Genomic DNA, 18,411 nt, shown 5'->3' with positions numbered 1-18,411 from the left:
ACACACACCTCCCGCACCCCTGGGTCCAGTCCCCTAAGCCTAGGGTTGCCCACTCTATTTGAATCTATTGCAGGAGGTTTCATCACCTGACATCATGACATTAATGAGTCATTACATCCAGAAGGCACATAACTATTATATTTTAAAAACACACTGGACTACTGTATACATCAAATTCAATGTTTAATATTTATTTTAATGAATGCCCTATCATTTGTCTCCTGGGTGACTCTCAGCAGTCTCCCGGAGATTTATATCTAATTTCTGGAATTGCCAGGGCAATCCTAAAGGGTTCACAACCCTCTCTAAGCCCTGCTGAGGCCTGGGAGCGCCTAAAGCCCCTTCTCATCACTTCTGCCAGCCACCCTAAGCCCTAAGGCAGATGCCCATCCTTCAGCCCTGAAGTAACTCGGGCACCAAGGAACCTGGCAGGCCTGAGGTTAAACTTCTTGTGGGTTCCAAATCAGTTACTTGATGAGAGACGCTGGGCATGAGATCTGCTAGGAAACACTTGCCTGAGCAGGAGGAGTAAGGGCCAGGCTGCTCTAACTCCTGGAGGAAGCAAGACTTTTGGCAGCCTGGGGGGGATAATTAATAAAAAGAGACAGACAGACAGTACTATTGTGCTGTGTTCCTTCCAAGCAGAACTGGAGCCATCCTCAAGTTAAAGCTGCCTTTTATTGGAAGCTGCTGTAATAGAAATGGGGTAGTGATACCTTGTTTTTCTGAAGCTAGGGTTAAAAAAGAACTCCTTTCTAAGCCACATGTTGCTAATGAAAGTAATGCAGTACATTTGCTCTAATCCTGGTCGTGTGAAAGAATGGGGTTGCATTCCCCACATGCTGCCTTTTCGCTGGATGTCAACAGTGTTACTGGAGTGTTAGTGACACAAGGAATTTTTGTTCCAGTATTTCTAAAATATATGCTAAAGTGTGCAGATATTTTATATTTCCTTTACTTCTGAAAAGGGTATTTGGTCTCAAAATAAACTGGAATGACTTGAGCAGATTCTGCCATCTTTACTCATGCTAGTATAGTGTGACTACCCAAGAAGCAACAGTCAATAATCAGCCAGAGTGAGGGTGGCATACTCCTCTCCTGAGGGTCTCCAAATACGTTGCTTTGGAAATTATTCCCCATAAAAAGTGATTACTTCATATGCAGCTGAAAGAAAAAAGTAAAGAGCGTTAAAGACTAAAGAGCCGCATATAAAGATTAAAAAGAACAATAGGAAAGGAACACAAAATATGCGATGCATACTGTGCACCAATAAAACATTTTGCTAAAGTTATCTATAAAGCTACTAAGAAATCTTTATTATTTTCAAGAAAATCTATATTGCACTTCAGTGAGGGCCAAGTGGGAGTTAAATGGTTTAGCTGACAGTAAATAATTAAAGAATATATGTTTATAATGCTTTACTGAGCCTTCAGTCTTCCAGGGACATCTTACCAGACCTTTTACACTTGTGCAGATGCAACTGCACAGTTAATGCCACACATGTATTCCAAAAATACAACGCTATACAGAACAGTGTTATCATTTTGAGTTTAAACATGGTAATGTTATGCAAGACAACATCATCCTATAGAAAAAAATTTTAATATACCTGTAACTGTAGAAAGGAGAATTGCTTTTACTGACTTGACTTTACAAAGAGAAAGAGAAAAAAGCAATTTCAATGCTAAATTACCACAGTATAATGTAACTTTAAGTTAAGGATAAGTGCACATTTATCCTTTGTTAACCTAAATGTAAATATCCACCAAAAGGAGTATCTTAAACTTTTAGCTTGAAGAAACTGGAAAATGCTGAACTTGGTTATAAATGCCACAATTCTAAACATAGTAGGTTATCAAGGAACAGACCAGGCCTTCAGTAGTTATCATAAACGGGCTCGGTTGAAATATATTTCGATCCAGCTATTCCATTCTCTGACTTGCAGGTAAGGGCTCCCTCTTAATTCTCCAAAAGTAAACCAGGCCACGACATCCAATTGCCAGATTCTTTGTATTTTCCCTGGTTCCCTTTGCAATTTTTTTTCCATTTGTATTTCTCACTTTATAATCAAATCCCTGATCCTGCAAAGACTTAGATACCATGCATGCGAGTAGTCCCATTGAGCTCAATGAGACTACTCAAGGTTGTAAAGCCTGTGGCCAGGTACAGACATTACACTTTTACTGGTATGTGTAACTGGAAACCAGCCTCTACCTGTAACAGGACAGAAGTTCAGCACACACAGGCTGGTTTAAAAATGGCAAAACCCAGTCTAGATTTGAACCCCCTCTTGCACTCCCACCACGGAAAGGAGATCTAAACTACATTACTTACAGAAAACCATGCAACTTAGATTAATTCCGCTTTGGGCTTTTTGAATGTATCTAGCCTGTAAGATCACAGCCAAAATTTGGCCTCCAATTAGAGTCTACCACTTCCTAAATCTTGTAATTCTTTTCATCTCCAAGCCCACAATACTTTATATCCCCAAGAAGAAAAACTCTACTGGTGGTATGAATTAACTCTTGAACATTTCTTTTTCATGTCTTTCTGAATTAAGGCCTTATATCTTTCAGACACAAATGGCACCAAAATAGCTAAGCAATTAAATTAGCTAAGTAAATAACTAAGTAATTAAAAAAACCCACAAACCTTTGCAGGCAAACTGCTTTATAACTTTACATAATCACTGTCTTATTATGAAAAGATAAGTCAAAAAAGCTCTTAAAGTTAAATTTTTAAAAAGTTACATTTTTAGTAATCCTAAACAAGTCTTTGCATGGACGTCTAATGCTGTGAGATGGGTGCAGTATAACTGGTTATGCAGAACTTTCATAGTAAGTCTTATTAGCATCTAATTTATGTACTTTGTGTCAGCAAATAAATTATTTTATATAACTCATGAGTTTTTTTACCAAAGCTGAGCCACCAACCTTGAAAAACTAGTAAAAAAGAGAAATCTGCTGTGTAAAACTATAACATGTGGAAATACCATTTCTTTTTTTCTGATAGGTACTGAGATTATTTACCCTTCATTTGGCTCTCAAATCAAGCAGAAGAATGTTATACAATTCATTTATGTGCATGTTAATAAGAGTGAATGTCATTTTTGTGCAAATGCCCAATTTTCCCTATAGGACATTTACTCTAAGGTTTTAACTAGTGCTTAATAGCTTGTTGGCCTTGTGAATTGCACAAGTAACATGATTTTGATGAAGGTATCCATATACATTTTTAGTCCATTCAGCACTTTGCTGTATCCTTCAAGAAAATGACAATTAACAAAGAAATTTCATCTGAAACTGGACAACTTTAAGGAATTTTCACAATGTAATTTAACAAAAACATTTAAAAAATCCAAACCACAACCTTTTAGCAAAGTTGGTGTTATAATGTATGCAGTACATCTGCCATGCACATTCCTCTGCTGTGTCTAGGCATACCTGATACGTCCATGTTTCTTTCAAATGAGTGGAGATAGAAAACAGTTGTTGAAACATAGGCACATTTCAGAAGCAGGATGTGTCAATGATAGGAAATGTCATATGGGAACTCCAAAGGAAACATGAGCTGAAAGGGTGAGATTTGAGAAAGTGTAACAACAGTATCAGCAAAGTCAATAGCACTCTATTCTAACTAGGTTTGTTTGCTTGCTTTTGCATACCATACAGACTAGGTTGCAGCTAGTCATTCATTTGGTTTAGATTCAAAATTAAACCAACCCCTTTGTATTCTCTCCTTAAATAAACTCACATATTTTAGCAAATAAGAGGCATGTCTAAGACATCAAAAAGACAAATAGTACTGGTTTTACATTTGTTCTAACACACAAGATCATTAGTTCTTGCTGGCAGATTTCATTGTTATACATAATGTAAGTCTTAAAGACAGGCAGAACAACAAATCAAAAGAGCCTTGAGGTGCTTTACTGAAGTTATTCCAAAAAGTAAATGTGCTGTTGTAAGCCTCCTTTTTTCCACACCCCCCACACCCCCTCTCAGCCCTCCATGCCCTGCCACCACTCACTCGCTCTTAGTGTCATGAAGAGGACTTAAAAAAAATTCTGAATGTTGGCCAAGAGTTACAAAAATCATTAGTAATTCTGAGTGGTTTCATTTTCAAAAGCCTATTTTAGATGCCTTAACCAGAGTCTTATTTCAAGAAAATGTTTGGCACCCAACCTCTAAAAGAAAATCTCTTTAAAGGGCATCTCATGCTGAGCATCAAAGAAACCAAGATACGCAAAATCACTCTTCACCTCTGAGTATCTTGTCCTTCATATTTTGTGGCTTCAGACTTCACACCCTGGTCTCCTGTGTTTCTTGGTGTAACAGCAAAGGTTTAGGTACAGTGCTGATGTTCAATTAGTGCTTTGCTTCCTCCCTAGCCCTATCTTGCTTATTGTATCTTTAGAAAGGAAGTGTTTAAAAGTACTGTACCATTTTACTGCTTGTGTGTTTTACATCCTCTCTTTTCCTCTTTACACTCTGCGATTTACAAGGATAGCTATTTTGGCTGGCCTAATTTTTACTGTTGTCTTCATAAAGTACAAGGTAGGATCTTAAAACAGGTCACATGAAATTTACTCAAATTCTGATAAAAAATCAAAGGGTACTTCTCCTTTCATTTTAATGGGCTTTGGATCAGACCTTACACAGCAATCATGCTCTAATGGAAAGTTTAGCATTTGTTTGTCCTACTTGCTTATGTCTGCCCAGAATGCTTGTGTATCCATTACTTCTCTCTCAAATACTGCTACAAATAATAGGCTTTTAAAGTTAATCAGAAATGCTTCCTTTTATATCATATTTAGAATATTACTATTTAATGACTTCAAGTCCTTCATGGGATATCTGTATTCAGGGCTTGGAAGAGGAAGCCCTAAGTACTTTTTTTAAAAAGTGTCTTTCACTCCTTTGTTTTTTCTCTTTGATGATGTCAAAATCCAGGTAGTAGATACCTAGCAGTGGATATTCCTGCTGGATGGTGTGGGTCAGAAGCCTGACAGCAGCATAAGGCATGTATAATGTTTTTTTGGCATGGCCATAGCCAGTCACTACAACACCAAAATGGACAGTACTGTCAGCATGCATCAGAGAGGTGCTTGTTCACAAAATTCCCTGGAAAATGTCCTCTGCAGGGCTACTACATATCTTTAAAGTTGCTCCTGATTTGCATGGGGAAAACATTGTCAGCCCTAAAACCCATCTCTCCCTAGGGCTAAGCGTTTGGCCAGGTTGTTGCCTGTAGGAAGGGTGAGCAAAGTCCTTAGTCTTAACTGTCTGCCTTCTAGTGTTGTAAGAAGTCTTGAACAAGCATTAGTGTGCAAGCACTGCTGATTTAATTTCCTGTAAACTAATCTCTGCATGTTGTGAAGCTATGGTCAGCTATGATTCATAGTCATAACATCTGAACATAAGCAATAAATATAACTGTTCATGAGTTTGTACTGCTCCTCAGCTAAAAATTGTATACAAGTTAAATTGTGTATAATCAAAGCTATGTTGTTATATAAATAATTCCAGATTCAAAAAAAAAATTAGGAGTCAGTAGCAAAGGATCACCCTGCACAAACTCTCATCTCGTTACAGATCTATTAGTGCTGTTCTTCAAACTGACAGTCTAATCATCAGACAGAGATATATGTGTGTAACTATGTGTTCAGAATATTTTTCCTGCTTTTGCTTAGAAAATGCATCAGAAATGAAAGAGACCAAACAAGCCCAAAATAATTGACAATAAACTTCACACACAATCACTGAACAACTGGCCAAATGCAATCCTAATCTAACAAAGTATGACCATTCTCTTTGCTTTTCTTTTGTCCTGCTTTTCCTTGCTTTGGAAAGCGAGTAAGGAAGTGTGTAGTTTAATGCATGATTTTTCCTTTTTTACCTCAGACCCTGTTTTTCCTTAGTTTAAGTTTTCTGATGACTAAATTTATCATGTTTTAGGTAATCAGAATACAATTATTTATTCCTCTGACTTTGCAAATTTGATCTAGACTGATTAGAGGTAACATCATTGTCCAATAATTGCTTTCAGTTTTCAGATAATTGCTTTCAGTTTTCCAAGCAGTTTTATGATTTCACACCTCTTTTTAATCCTGAATGCCATAAATGGAACAGTTTAAGAGACATAACTCAAACAGTGGTCTTTACAAGTGAATGATTAGTTAAATATTTACAAAACTATGACCAGTGAAATGAATAACTGCTATGATAATAATCCCTAGTATTTATAGTGTTTTTTCAATCTATGAAGTCATTTATAAACATCATCTAATTAAACCTCATTTCACCCCTTATGTCTTATGAGCAAATTACTACTAGCAAGTAGTTGAGCTACAATGTTTAATTACAGCAGCAAACCTCAACAAAGTTCAGAGATGTCCAGAATGTAGTTCAGCCCATGACAGCAATTCAGAGCCAAAGTTTGGAAATATTCAGGTCTTGTGACCAGGTCTTGTGGCCTGAAGACACCAAAGTTTGGGGATATTCAGGTCTTGTGGGTTCGTTTGAGTCTTTCCCTAATCATTATCTCTTTAGAAGCACAGTACTTTAGAACCAAGAAAACTATCACTTGTTCTCAGCTTGGTCTCAAGGCCACAGTCTGAGGCAGCACCTTCTCTGGTTTAATCCCATGCTCAGACCCAGGACTGTCCCTGGTGGGGGGTGCGAATTGGGGCAACAGCCCCAGGCCCCATGCTTTGGGGGGCCCCACAGGGCTGGGTGGAGAGGCTGCGCCTGCAGATTACCCTGCCCAGTGGGTTGGACAGCTCTTTGCCTGTTCTGGCTGAAAGTTCTGGCCACCACCAGTCCCGCTGCATCTGGTGTTCTGGCGCTTTCACTCCCTGGCATAAGTGTGCCGCGGGCTGGGAAGAGAGGCCCCATGCAGGTTGCTTTGCCCTGGGCCCCACACCCTGCTGGGATGATATGTGCTCAGACCACACCTTTATCTCATAAAAATAAGTATTTTTACATTTTAATATGGACCTCACTGGCAAGCTAATGAACAAATACAAAAACCCGTCTGGAAAAATGATTCACTTCATTTGGATTATATAAAATAAGCAAGTCCATTGCTGATAACCACACCTTAAATAAGATTCCACCTTTAAAGATGGAATGATCTGGGGCACTCCACTTGATACTGGCTGCCAACTAGACATTGAGCCATTGAGTACTACTCTGAGCCAGATGCTCCAGGCAGTTTTCTATCCACCTTACAGTCCATTCATCCAGTCTGTACTTCCTTAGCTTGCCTGTGAGAACATTGTGCAAGACTGTATCAAAAGTCTTGCTAAAATCAAGATATACCACATCTACTGGTCTCCCCACATCTACATGAATGATTAAATTAGCCATATTCCTCTTTATCAAACATAAGCAATCTCATCAAAGTTAGGTTGGCATGTTCTATGATAAACGTAAGTTGATTTTACCTTATTTTCAGTTTACCTCCTTTTCTTTAATTATTCCTTTTTTCAAAATTTATTCTAAAGCCCTGCATACTACTGAGTGTTTTTATTGCCCAATGAGGGTTTTTTCCCTGTCTTAAGTAGAAGTATTAGTTATTCTCCTTGCTACTAGAGCTTCTATTTCTTGTGCCATTTCCAGTATTCTGACTTTTCAGCACATTAGCAGTTGGTCACGGGGTGCAGATAAAACATTTACATGACCTAAATTTTAATGTATGACCGTTGTATGACAGTTCTAAGTTGATTCTTTCTTTTCCTTGTGGGAGGTCCCAAAGAGTGGTGATGGGTAAGTGCATGTCACCTCCTTGGGTCCTTTCTTGTGTCTCCCCTAGTATTCCATCCTGTTTGCCTCTCCTGTTCAATGTATAAATGAGGCTGCTGGATAAGACCATGCAGAGATTTGAAGCAAGTGATGCTAGTATTCTAATGTCATCTAGCTCTACCTTTTCTTTTGTTCTGACCCAGGCCCTGCATTCTTAGTCCTTTCCCAGTATTTGGCTGTGGCTGTGGACTGGATGCAGGTGAACCAACTGAAACTGAAGAGACAAGACAGGGGTAATGTGGTTAGTCAAACCACGTGATTTATTGGGGACTGGGACAGTTATCATTGATGCACTCCAGCCTCCTGTTCTCACTCAGGTTTGCAGCTTTGGGGTGCTCCTGGATCTTCTGTTCACCTGGATATTCAGGTGATGGCCATAGCTAGGAATGCCTTTCACCAAATGTACTTGGTAGAAAACCTGTGACTTTCTTTCAGACTTATCTGGCCATTGTCATCAGTTCCTTTGTAACCTCAAGACTAGACTACTGAAACATGCTTTTTATGTATGGCTACTCTTGAAGACTGTCCAAAAGCTGCTCCTAGTGCAGAATGCAGTGCCCACCTTCTGACAGGGGCCGTTCAGCAGGAGCACATAACTCCAGTGCTCCAGGATCTGCACTGGCTCCCAATAGCTTTCTGGGCAAAATTCAAGGTGCTAGTTTTGACCTATTAGGCTCTAAACTGTCTAGGCACCCTAAGGAATTGCCTTTTCCTTTGTGCCCCATTTCAATCCTTGAGGTCAACTGACAGCAACTTCCTACGATTACTATCAGTACACCAAGTCAGCATGCTGGAAAATACAAGGAAGGTTGCTCTCTGCAGTTGCTCCTCAGATGTGGAACTTCCTCCCTCTTGAAGCAAGCTAGAGCCTGAGCCTGGACATCTTATCAAGATTTGGTAATACCCTCCTATTTGGGCAAGCACTCACCAAACAAAAGTAGGAACATCTGATTTATGGAGTGTCTGATCTAACTTGATGTTCTTGTTCCCTTTTAAACTGTTCTGGTCCTCTTGTTCCTTTCCTGTTTTTAATTTATTCTGTTTTTTTATTGTAAGCTACCCCGACCTTTTGCTGGGAAGAGTGCCATATAAACTGAATAAATGAATAAATTGATATATTAATACATAAGAAATATTTTGTTATTTATTTTAATTTTCTTTTCAAGGAAATTCAGTTTGACTTTGGCAAGTTTCACTTTATCTCTATACTTTTTGGCCTCCAATTTATAGTTTTCTTGCTAATCAATCTGTTTCTCCATTCGTTGTAGGCTCTTTCTTTCCCCTTAACATCCTTTTGAGGCATTTTTTATTCAGGTAATTTTGGAGCCTTTCTATATGGTCAGTACTTTTTGCTTGGTACATAAGATCCTGTCTGGAGTCCAGAGGTGGCTGAAGAGGCCAATCCAACATCTGTTTGTTCACCTGCAGACTTGTTCCAGGAAGGAGTGGGATCTGGTAATGTCAGATCACAGCTCTTTCCCTTTGTCTCTCTCATCTATCTACCTCTATAGTAAACTGAGTATTTTCAAAATGTTAAAATAACATTTCTTCAAATTGACTTTCAAGGTGTAATCTCTTCTTCGGCCCACCTCTACAGCAGTGACCATCAGTGTCTTGGGAATATAGGACCTATAGGACCTGGTTGTCAGGCATATTTATGACATGTCCTATCCAACAGAGTTGGTGCTGTATAAACATGGCTTCAATACCACATTTTGTTTTCCAGTCTCTGCCTGGAAAGTTAAATGACATCCTAATGACAATTTTCAATATTTGTCTCTTTCTCTCTCTCTAAAGAGATGTCTATCCAAATCTGATGTTAGGAATCTATGCCAGTTTCTCAATAGAACTTCTTTTATAAAGTGATTTTGACCCAAGCTGATTATTTTATCCTTTCTGTCATTTGCTTTTGTACAATTTACAGCATCTTTCTCGTATTGCTTCACCACCTCTACACCTTTATCTCTATCTTTCCTAAACAGTACACACTCTTGATTAAGTGAATTGCCATCATTTTTATTTCAGTATGTTTCTCTCCTACACTTGGTTTCATGACTTGCACCAGTAGTTTCTGGTCCTCAGTTTTGTACTAGTGTACAAAGATCTCATTTATCTCAAACATCACCTGACTTCCATGCCAGGTTACATAGTCCATTCTCTAAATGCACTGTCTACATGGGGCTGGGTGGTGTTGGTGCTAAGGTGCATAGTTGGGAGCCCAGAGGCCACAGCAGAACTCCTGGTGCAGCCCTATCTGATTCCAACAAATCTGTGAGTTCTGCTAAATACCTTGTCACAGGGATGGAAGGAAGGATCAGTATACATATTACACCCTCTGATGTTCCTTTCTCTTCTGTTCTTATTTTCCTGACTTTCCTCTTCCTGTGTATTTATACTATATGTAGACGTTGCACTGTCTCTTGCAAGTCTCTCCCCATTTTTTAAATTTATATGTATCCTTACAAAGCCAGCCTCAGTCCTAAAAGAGCAGCTTTTCAGATTCTCAGGAGGAGTCCACCTGTTAAGTAGATCACCTTCTGAGTTGAAGATCTTGGTAATGCACCATATATTCCTTACCTCTAGACAAAGCTATTGAAGCGCAGAACATGAGGAATGTCATCTAGCAAAGATGCCTGTGAACACAGCACATTAATATTGTGTCAGTCACTGAGAAGGTGATCTACTTAACAGGTGGACTCCCCCTGAGAATCTGAAGATCTGCTCTTTTAGGACTAAGGTGGGATAGCACAGCTACAACCTACCACAGATAATGATCTGCAAGAGATAGTTTTTAGGCTGCTATCCCGCACTACAACTATCTTGTAGTGCAGGATAGCAGCCTAAATTCCACTCACACTGCCCATGCCTCTATCTCTTAAGATAGTTAAGATGTTTGGTGTAATCTAAAACAGATGTCTGACCAGAGCAAATCTTTAGTATAAGTACTCTTGACAGAGGTACTTCAACTAAACTGGCCTGGCATGAAATTCCTGAGCACAAGGGACAGATCATTTTCTGTGGTAAGCTGTAGCTGTGGACCCTGTTACCAGAGGAATTGAACACCAATGGAATATGAATTCCACGGAATATGAGCCTGAATATATTCAATTCCAAACCCACTTAAAGAACCAGCTTTAGGGATGTGTAACAAGGTGTTTCTTCCGCTTGGGGGTTTAAATTTGACACTTTTGCCTTACAAAGATACCAGACTAAAGCCCATCTATTAAATCAGAGAATTTATAGACAGAGCAAGGCAGGGTTCTATAGAATCACAGTCAGTTACCTAAACGAGGATCCAACTAACCAACAAACCCTTCGGTCAGACGGCCAGTCCATCTCTGGGTGACTAGGGATTCTGGGTGCTTTTTCTGCAGCCATTGATTCTCTTCAGAAGTTCAGATGAGTCTGAATTCCTCCCAAGTTGGCATTCTCAATTTATAAACTTTATACATGTCTACAAACCCACACTCTGTTTCACCACAAAAGCCAGTACTCTTACGGAACAAAATAGGAAAGTCTAAAAAATAATTATTTTGCAGGCTTAGTGACATGATATTGCTTAAAAATAGCACTGGCTATGGCTCCTGCAATTGTCTGGAGCTCCATTCCACAGCTCGGCCCTACTCTAAGTTAGATCATATCTACAGAGTAGCTGTTCAAGTCATCTACTGTGCATGTGAGAAAAGCACCTATATCTTACCTCTTTTCAGAGTCCTTCCAAGTCTAATACCAGCCCTGCTCCCTCCTTAATAAGCCTTCCCTCAGAAATGGCAACTTCTCAGGACCAATTCAGAGCTGAGAAGATAATAAAGAAATACAACAAAAGACTGATATATTGTTACTTAAGCCATATCCACTATTCCTAATTTGTTGTAAAATACCTAGATAGCACACTAATAGGTGTTTTATTAAAAGTTTGGATATATAACTATAGTATGGAGAGTATTAAAGTGAGTTTTACAAAAAGTAGCGATGTTGAATTTTACTTAAGTTCTATATTTTTTTAATTGTAAGTGGGAATGAAAAACACCTTTTAACTCATCCATTTGTAGCTAGGGCCAATTATGCCTTCCCTTCCTCACCCAGGCATTTAGTGCTCAAGCACAGCTGTATTCCTTACCCTTGTGCAAGTGGAGTGATAGCTCCTGAACAGCATGAGATACAGACAACTAAACAGGATAGGAGTAAGGTCTCAGCTTCACTTTGTCCTTCCAGTCACCTTGGATGATGCTAGCCAAGAGCAATCCTTGCCCTATAGCTGTTACCAGGTACAATCTAGCGTAGTAGTCATAGAAGAGTCCATGTCTGCCAGAAAGTAAAGACAAGTAGTTAGGCATGTCAGTTTGAAGTCAGTCAGAAGGCAGAGTAGATATGTACCTTGATAGACCAAATAAATAATATATATATATAAAGAGAGAGAAAGCACAAGCTTTTGTGATCCCATGTTTACTTCATCAGATGCTATGAAAAAGACACACAGAAGGCAGAGTATAAGAGAGAGAAAGAAATTAGAATACAAAAGATAAGGGAGGAAGAAGAGAGAGAGAGAAAGAGATGACAGGACAGTGCGAGGAGAGAAAAGCAAATGAGCAGTAAACCCACAGGAAGAAAGGTGAACACAAAATTTAATCCAGGTAATGAGTTAAAATCCATCGTCCCTGTTGAAAGCATACTTAACACAGTCCAGTTTGTAAATGATGCCTTGTTCCATGGTTTTGCATTCAAACTGGTTTTTAATTTTTTTTAATCTATTCTGCTTTCTGGCTGATTTCAGACTAATATGGTTAACTACCTCTCTCTACCTTCTGCTAGAAAGTAGATACAGGGTAGGTACAAACATTCAAAAAGCCCGATGCAGAATCATTCTCTATGTTACAGAGTTTTCTGTAAGCAGCATTGTTTCTATTGGAAGTGAACAGAACACACATTCACCCTTTAGTGGGGGGAAGGTACAAATCTTAAGAGTTCCATCATTTTTAAACCAGTCCGTTTGCACTGAACTTCTGTTCTGTTCTGGGTATAGACCGATTTCCAATCACTTATACTGGTAAAAGTGTAATGTCTGTTGTACCTGGCCACAGTGTCTGCCAAATATAAAGCCCTATTACAACAGCACTGATAGTTTGTGAAAACATGTATAGTTTTTAGTTTTCTCTGCCACCTATACAGAGCACATTAAGGAAGGAAGAATTTCTGACTTATATGCAACTGTCCCAACTTCTTTCATGTTAAGTGTGCATGCATATACAATTTACATATGTTTATTTGCTCAGTGAAACAAGTTTCTAGGACAAATACTGTTTATGAAGTGGGTTCCCAACTGTGTCTAAATACAGTGGTGGAGGTGAAGCTGTCCTTGAGCAGGCTGAGGTTCATTGATCCTGAACTGCTTGGCCCCAGCACAAGCTAGAGCTACAAAATCACTCATGTCTTTCTGCCAACCAAGGATAACATGTGGCAGAGCTCTGTTCCTTCTCTTGCATGGAGCTGGCTATTCTGATTCCCTTCCCCCCACCCTCATCCTTCGACTATAGCTACTTTCATTCCCCCTCCCCCCTACCAGTCTCTCACCTACTGACCACCTCAATTTACATTTTCACTGACTGCCCTTCTTGCATAAGTACTGGCTGCTTTGCCACTCCATCCAGGAAGAGCACGGACCATCTGCAGACACTTCCTCAGGCTGTCAAAGGGTTTTTGTGCCTGAGAGCTTGCCAAGAAGAATTTTTCCAATTATTTTCAAGTTGGTCTAATAAAAGATATTGGATTTACCCAAAGAACCTTGTTTGCCTATGTCCTTAAACCAACACAGCTACAACATATACCCCTGAGCTCACCTCTAGTAGCTTCCTGGTATGTCCATTACAGCAAAGGTAGATATTTATTGTACAGGTCCTTGAAACCCTGATTTTGCCACCTGATATATACATATTTTAAAAACTATATAAAGACACCTAATAAATCGGATACAGACAATTCCAAAAAGACCATTATGTACCTGTGACGCAATGTGATCATATGCCGTGTTTTCTTACAACCTTTTACAACCTAATGTTATATTCAAAGCAGCCTAAAGGAGGTAGGGACCTAAATCTCTTTACATCTGAATAAGAGCTGAACTACTTAGCCTCCTTCAAAACTTTTTCATTTTGTGATGGATTCTCTAAAGTATATACCTGTGTTTAGAACTTTTTCTTCAAAAGGGAAATGGAGCCTTTTTTACTATCTAGGACTGTGCTGGATCTTGGAAAGTTACTGGCATTTTAAGAAGGGAGGGGGTGTGGAAAGGGCCTTTGACAAACAAGACTTACATGAAAGGCAGGAGGTTACAGCTCTTTTTGGGTGTCTTTCACTTGATGCATTGCTGGTAAAACTGTGTAGCAGATGTCTCATTAAAAGCCCTGCTGAGTGCCAGTAGGGATAAAACAACTTCATGACTTCTGTCCATTCTTGGTCAAGGTCAAACAGAGAGATGTGACTCAAACTCAGCAAGTTTTTTAAAACACACTTTGCGCACACAATACGGAGGTGCATACTTGCGGAGAAAGTGTCAGCTTTTCATCTGTTAGTCAGCCTCATGTTTGCACAGTACTGGGAGTAATTATGATAACACTGCTCATTCTTTCAGGTTGGCTTGAACACTTGACCTCACAGGCAAACTCCTTTTCTTCTCCTAAAGTGCACAGCCAAAACATTGTCATTTTAGCTTTATGGTGTATAAACTATAACAAAACAAATAACTAGTACTTGAGCATTTCTGAACATATTTAACCTTTTGCCCTTCACTGACAGAGTAGAGCAGATTATGTTAAAATGTTCTATTGCTATGGGTTTTGTCATTCATGGGTTCAAAATCCAGGAAGCCTCTGGTCACTGAATTTTTCCCCAAGTCATCACCTGAATCAGTTTTTATTTTACTATCAGAAAGAACCATTGGTTGAGGCTCCAAAAAGCCAGTGAACCTAAAATCCATAGATGCCATCAGTTGCAGGACTGTCCAGAGTCTCTGCGCAGTGGCCTTGAAACTTCTCTTACCCTATGCTAGCATGCAATAGCTTGCAGGAGACCAGAAACGTCAAGTCAGGAAGGAGGTTCACTGTTACACTGTAGGCTGATTTGTGAGAAGAAATCCAACCAGACGCATAGAAAGACAGAAGACAGGGCAGGGTGGCACCTTAAGACTAACTCATTCAGAAAAGCATAAGGTGCCTTCTAGTATTTTTGGCTAGTAAACTGTTAGCTATTAACTATGCAGACCAACACTAACTAACATGGCTAGCTATCCCTCTCTACCCAAAGAAAACAAACCAAGTACAGTGTCTGCATCCTGAATTTTTCCTATTAAGCCATGCTGTTGTGAAACATGAAGGTCAGGGGGAGAAAGCTGAGGAGCCCTGGGAATGCTCTGGCACTTGGAATCATCTCCCTTTAGTCCATTTATGTACCTAAGAGGTGAAATAGAATCTAGCCCTCAATGTTCTTTTACACATTTCTAATTTCTATGATTCGCTGAGCTTTAGTTAAAGAGTGACTGTAAAAAGAAATAATGAAATCACCTACAGACTACATGATCTGGTCCTTACAGCAATACATGTCATTCCTAGCATCAGTAAAAATACTGTCTAACTGGCAGGGTTTTAACTAATTATTGTTCTTTTTTGAAACCCTGTTGAATGGAATCCCTGCTCATCCCATCCATAGAAAGCAGGGTAGATTTGTATGTTAAAGACTAACCAAAGTATGTGGTATGTGTACACACAGACACACACATGCATATAGCACAAGCTTTTGAGAGCTAAAACATACTTCAAACATCAAATTCTCTGAAAGGATTACAGAAAGCAGAGTACAAGGAGAGAAAAAATTAGAATACAAAAGACAAAGGCTGGAGGGGCGAGAGGGTAAAGGGGAAGTGCTGGGAGAAGCAAACAAGCTAATAGGAACAATGGAGTCACAAAAGCTAATCCAGATACTGGGACAAGAATCCATAGTCCGTGTTTAAACTACTTAATACAATCTAGCCTACTTAGAGGGATCCTATGAAAGTTACTGTCCCCTAAGTTGTATCATGCTCACTTGCCATCTTCTCTAAATGCCTCAAACTTCCATGTTAATAGGGTAGTTGAAGATAGAATCAATCCCAGCCAATTAGCACTCCATGGCAACTCAAGAATGATGGGAGCCCTGCTGCCAGAAATAAAAGTGAGAGCACCACAAAAATCTGATGCGGTGACTACTGGATTCATCAATCTCTTGTGGTTTCAAGTCTTGCCCTCTGGCTGCTTTGCATTCAACCAAATCCCTTCCTCTGCAGGTATCTTCACCAAGGTTTCCAGTTTCTCCATGCTGTCACCATGTGTTTATACTTCAAATATTCAAGAGACCAAAAGGCCAAAACCTCAAATAGGTAATTTGTATCAAAGCCAGTACAATAAACAACAGAAGGGAGCTGTCTTGCTATTGGCAATAGTTTTTGCTTTGCTTCTCCATGAAAGCAGTTGCACCCATTCTGACTGGGTAAGAAGATAAGAATGAAATCATGGACTGATTGAGGAAGTTTTGCCAATGATTTTAGCATAGCCAGGATTGGCCTTGGAAATGCCTTCCTATCGGGCATGTCTACATGAGATGCTATGTCTCTGTAGCAACGAGCTACAGTGACGTAGCATTGGTGGGCACTAATTGTGACGCTGCTGCTTGCAGTAGCAACGAGATAACTGCACAGTAGCTTGTTGCTACTCGACAGTAGGATTGAAAACAACCTGTGTGCCACCGGGACTGCACAGTACTGGAAGGTACTGCTCGGTCATTTAGTACTTGATAAAGCAAAGCGAGAACTAAATGACTGCACAATACCAACTGCACAGTCAGGGGAATGTGTAGACGTGCCCCTTATGTATCTAGATTCAGAGAAACTCAGAATAAACTGGATAGAAAATCTGGTCTATGAACAGGGCAGTTGAAAATGTTCAAGACCAAATTTAGATCACAATTCCTAACACTGACTGCTGTCAGTGAGTAACACTGCAGTGGCAAAAGTATTCAACAGGTATTGTATTGTCTACAAATGTTCTCAGCTACTCTCATGCAGGACCTTGATTTCTCAAATAGCCAGTGCTGCGTTCTTACACTTTCATTTGTTCTTCATGGGATTTCCAATCTCTAGTATGAATATCATTAAGTTGCACTGAATTCTAGTAAAAAGACGCAAATTTATTACAGAGCAAGTAGCACATGAAAGCTTCACAATTGTAAATAGAAATAGGAGCATAAACAGCATTGCTAGATAGTCTGAAATGCAACTAAAATGATTATTTCTTGTTAACAGTAACATTGTCTTTAAGGAATAATTAGTAATGGGGAATTAATCTTGGCAATTCTTAATGAGTTGGCACAAATGAGGTCCTGAAGTGTAGCTTGTCATTATAAACTTTTGAAAGTGTAAAACAATATAAAAAAATATTTTTAAAGGCACATGTTTGACATTACATTCATCTTGTGATTAATGTGTTAATCACATGACAAACGGTAACATGCCACATATCATTCGATAAGAAGCCACAAAAATGGTGATCCAGCCTGAAAGACGTTACCTGCAAAACATAGAATATCTTTTCAACTTGTCTGAATTGACCTTTAATTTGAACAGGTAGCCTGTTACACACAGACTGAGTGTTTGGTCAGGTCCTCCAGCATCCCAGACCGCACTGCTCTCTTTTCCCCACCCCTTTCTGCAAGGATGCTTTCTATGATGCATGCCAATCTCTGCTGAACAAGATGCCACAGCAGAAGACATCATGATTCACAGATCCTCCTTCCTTTCCCCAACCAGCTTTCAAGGCTGCTTCCTTAAGGAGCCATTTAGCACCTCTTCCCAGTGAAACCAGAGCTTAAACAACAGCTCAACATGACATACTTTACTTACACACAGTAGGAATCTGAGAGAGGGAGAGAGAATTTGTTCTGAAAACTGGATAGGAAAAAATGAGCAGAGGGAAACTACATACACAAAAACACCCCGTAGACAGTGTTGTGGGAGAGTTTGGACCCCACCTCTGCCCTCCATCCTTCACACTGGTCTCCCCTGCTGTGCACAAGGACCTGGGGGAGAAGCTTCTTCATCCTGGGGGAGCTCAGAACTCACTTCTCAGTTCTCATTACGGCCCCTTCCAGCAGCTCTCCATGTCCAGCTCCCTGTGATGGCAGAGTAAATTCCCGGAGTGCTTCTTTCTTCTCTGTTTAGCTTGCCTTGCAAACGTGAAGGAGGTCACATGGCAAAACAGTTTCCCAAGTAACTCTACCTCCCAGAAATGCTGTCTGCCTAGGGCAATGTAAAATTCTTTACTATTATAGGTACTGTATTCTACTTCCAGCACCAATATTTTCCTAGCTGTTAACAACCAATACAGTCGTCAAGAGGAAGTTACTTAAGTCTCATCAATGTATTCACCAAGTTATGAAATTTTACAGTTCTCCAAAATGAAAGGTGTTTTACATAAGTAACACAGAGAAAAATAGGCCACTATCTTAAAAATCTCTCAATTTAATTTTAAACAGCAGGGTATTGGTAAAAAGAAAAAAAAAGATCATGTTAGGATGAGGGTTATAT

The 18,411-nt window shown here is 39.5% G+C and overlaps 1 long non-coding RNA gene across 3 annotated transcripts; it reads right to left on the bottom strand.

The window, feature by feature from the left end:
* Positions 1–203: 203 nt before the first annotated feature.
* LOC149870397 (uncharacterized) lies at positions 204–18,050 on the bottom strand. 3 transcript variants are annotated; one of them, XR_016440441.1, is made up of 5 exons: positions 17,947–18,050; positions 11,923–12,107; positions 11,503–11,597; positions 3,444–3,570; positions 204–1,164 (listed from the first exon to the last, which is right to left on the bottom strand). It is a non-coding gene; the product is annotated as an uncharacterized LOC149870397 (long non-coding RNA). The 3 variants fall into 3 exon arrangements; XR_016440442.1 differs by having other exon boundaries at positions 17,856–18,040; XR_016440443.1 differs by lacking the exon at positions 17,947–18,050 and adding an exon at positions 17,810–17,868.
* Between the last annotated feature and the right edge of the window lie 361 nt (positions 18,051–18,411).

Source organism: Crocodylus siamensis, chromosome 2, assembly GCF_052110815.1.
Source record: "Crocodylus siamensis isolate JL-2025a chromosome 2, ASM5211081v1, whole genome shotgun sequence".
In the NCBI taxonomy this organism is placed as follows: Eukaryota; Metazoa; Chordata; order Crocodylia; family Crocodylidae; genus Crocodylus; species Crocodylus siamensis.
The sequence above is the reverse complement of the archived record's forward strand: the minus strand, read 5'-3'. Positions and strand labels throughout refer to the sequence as shown.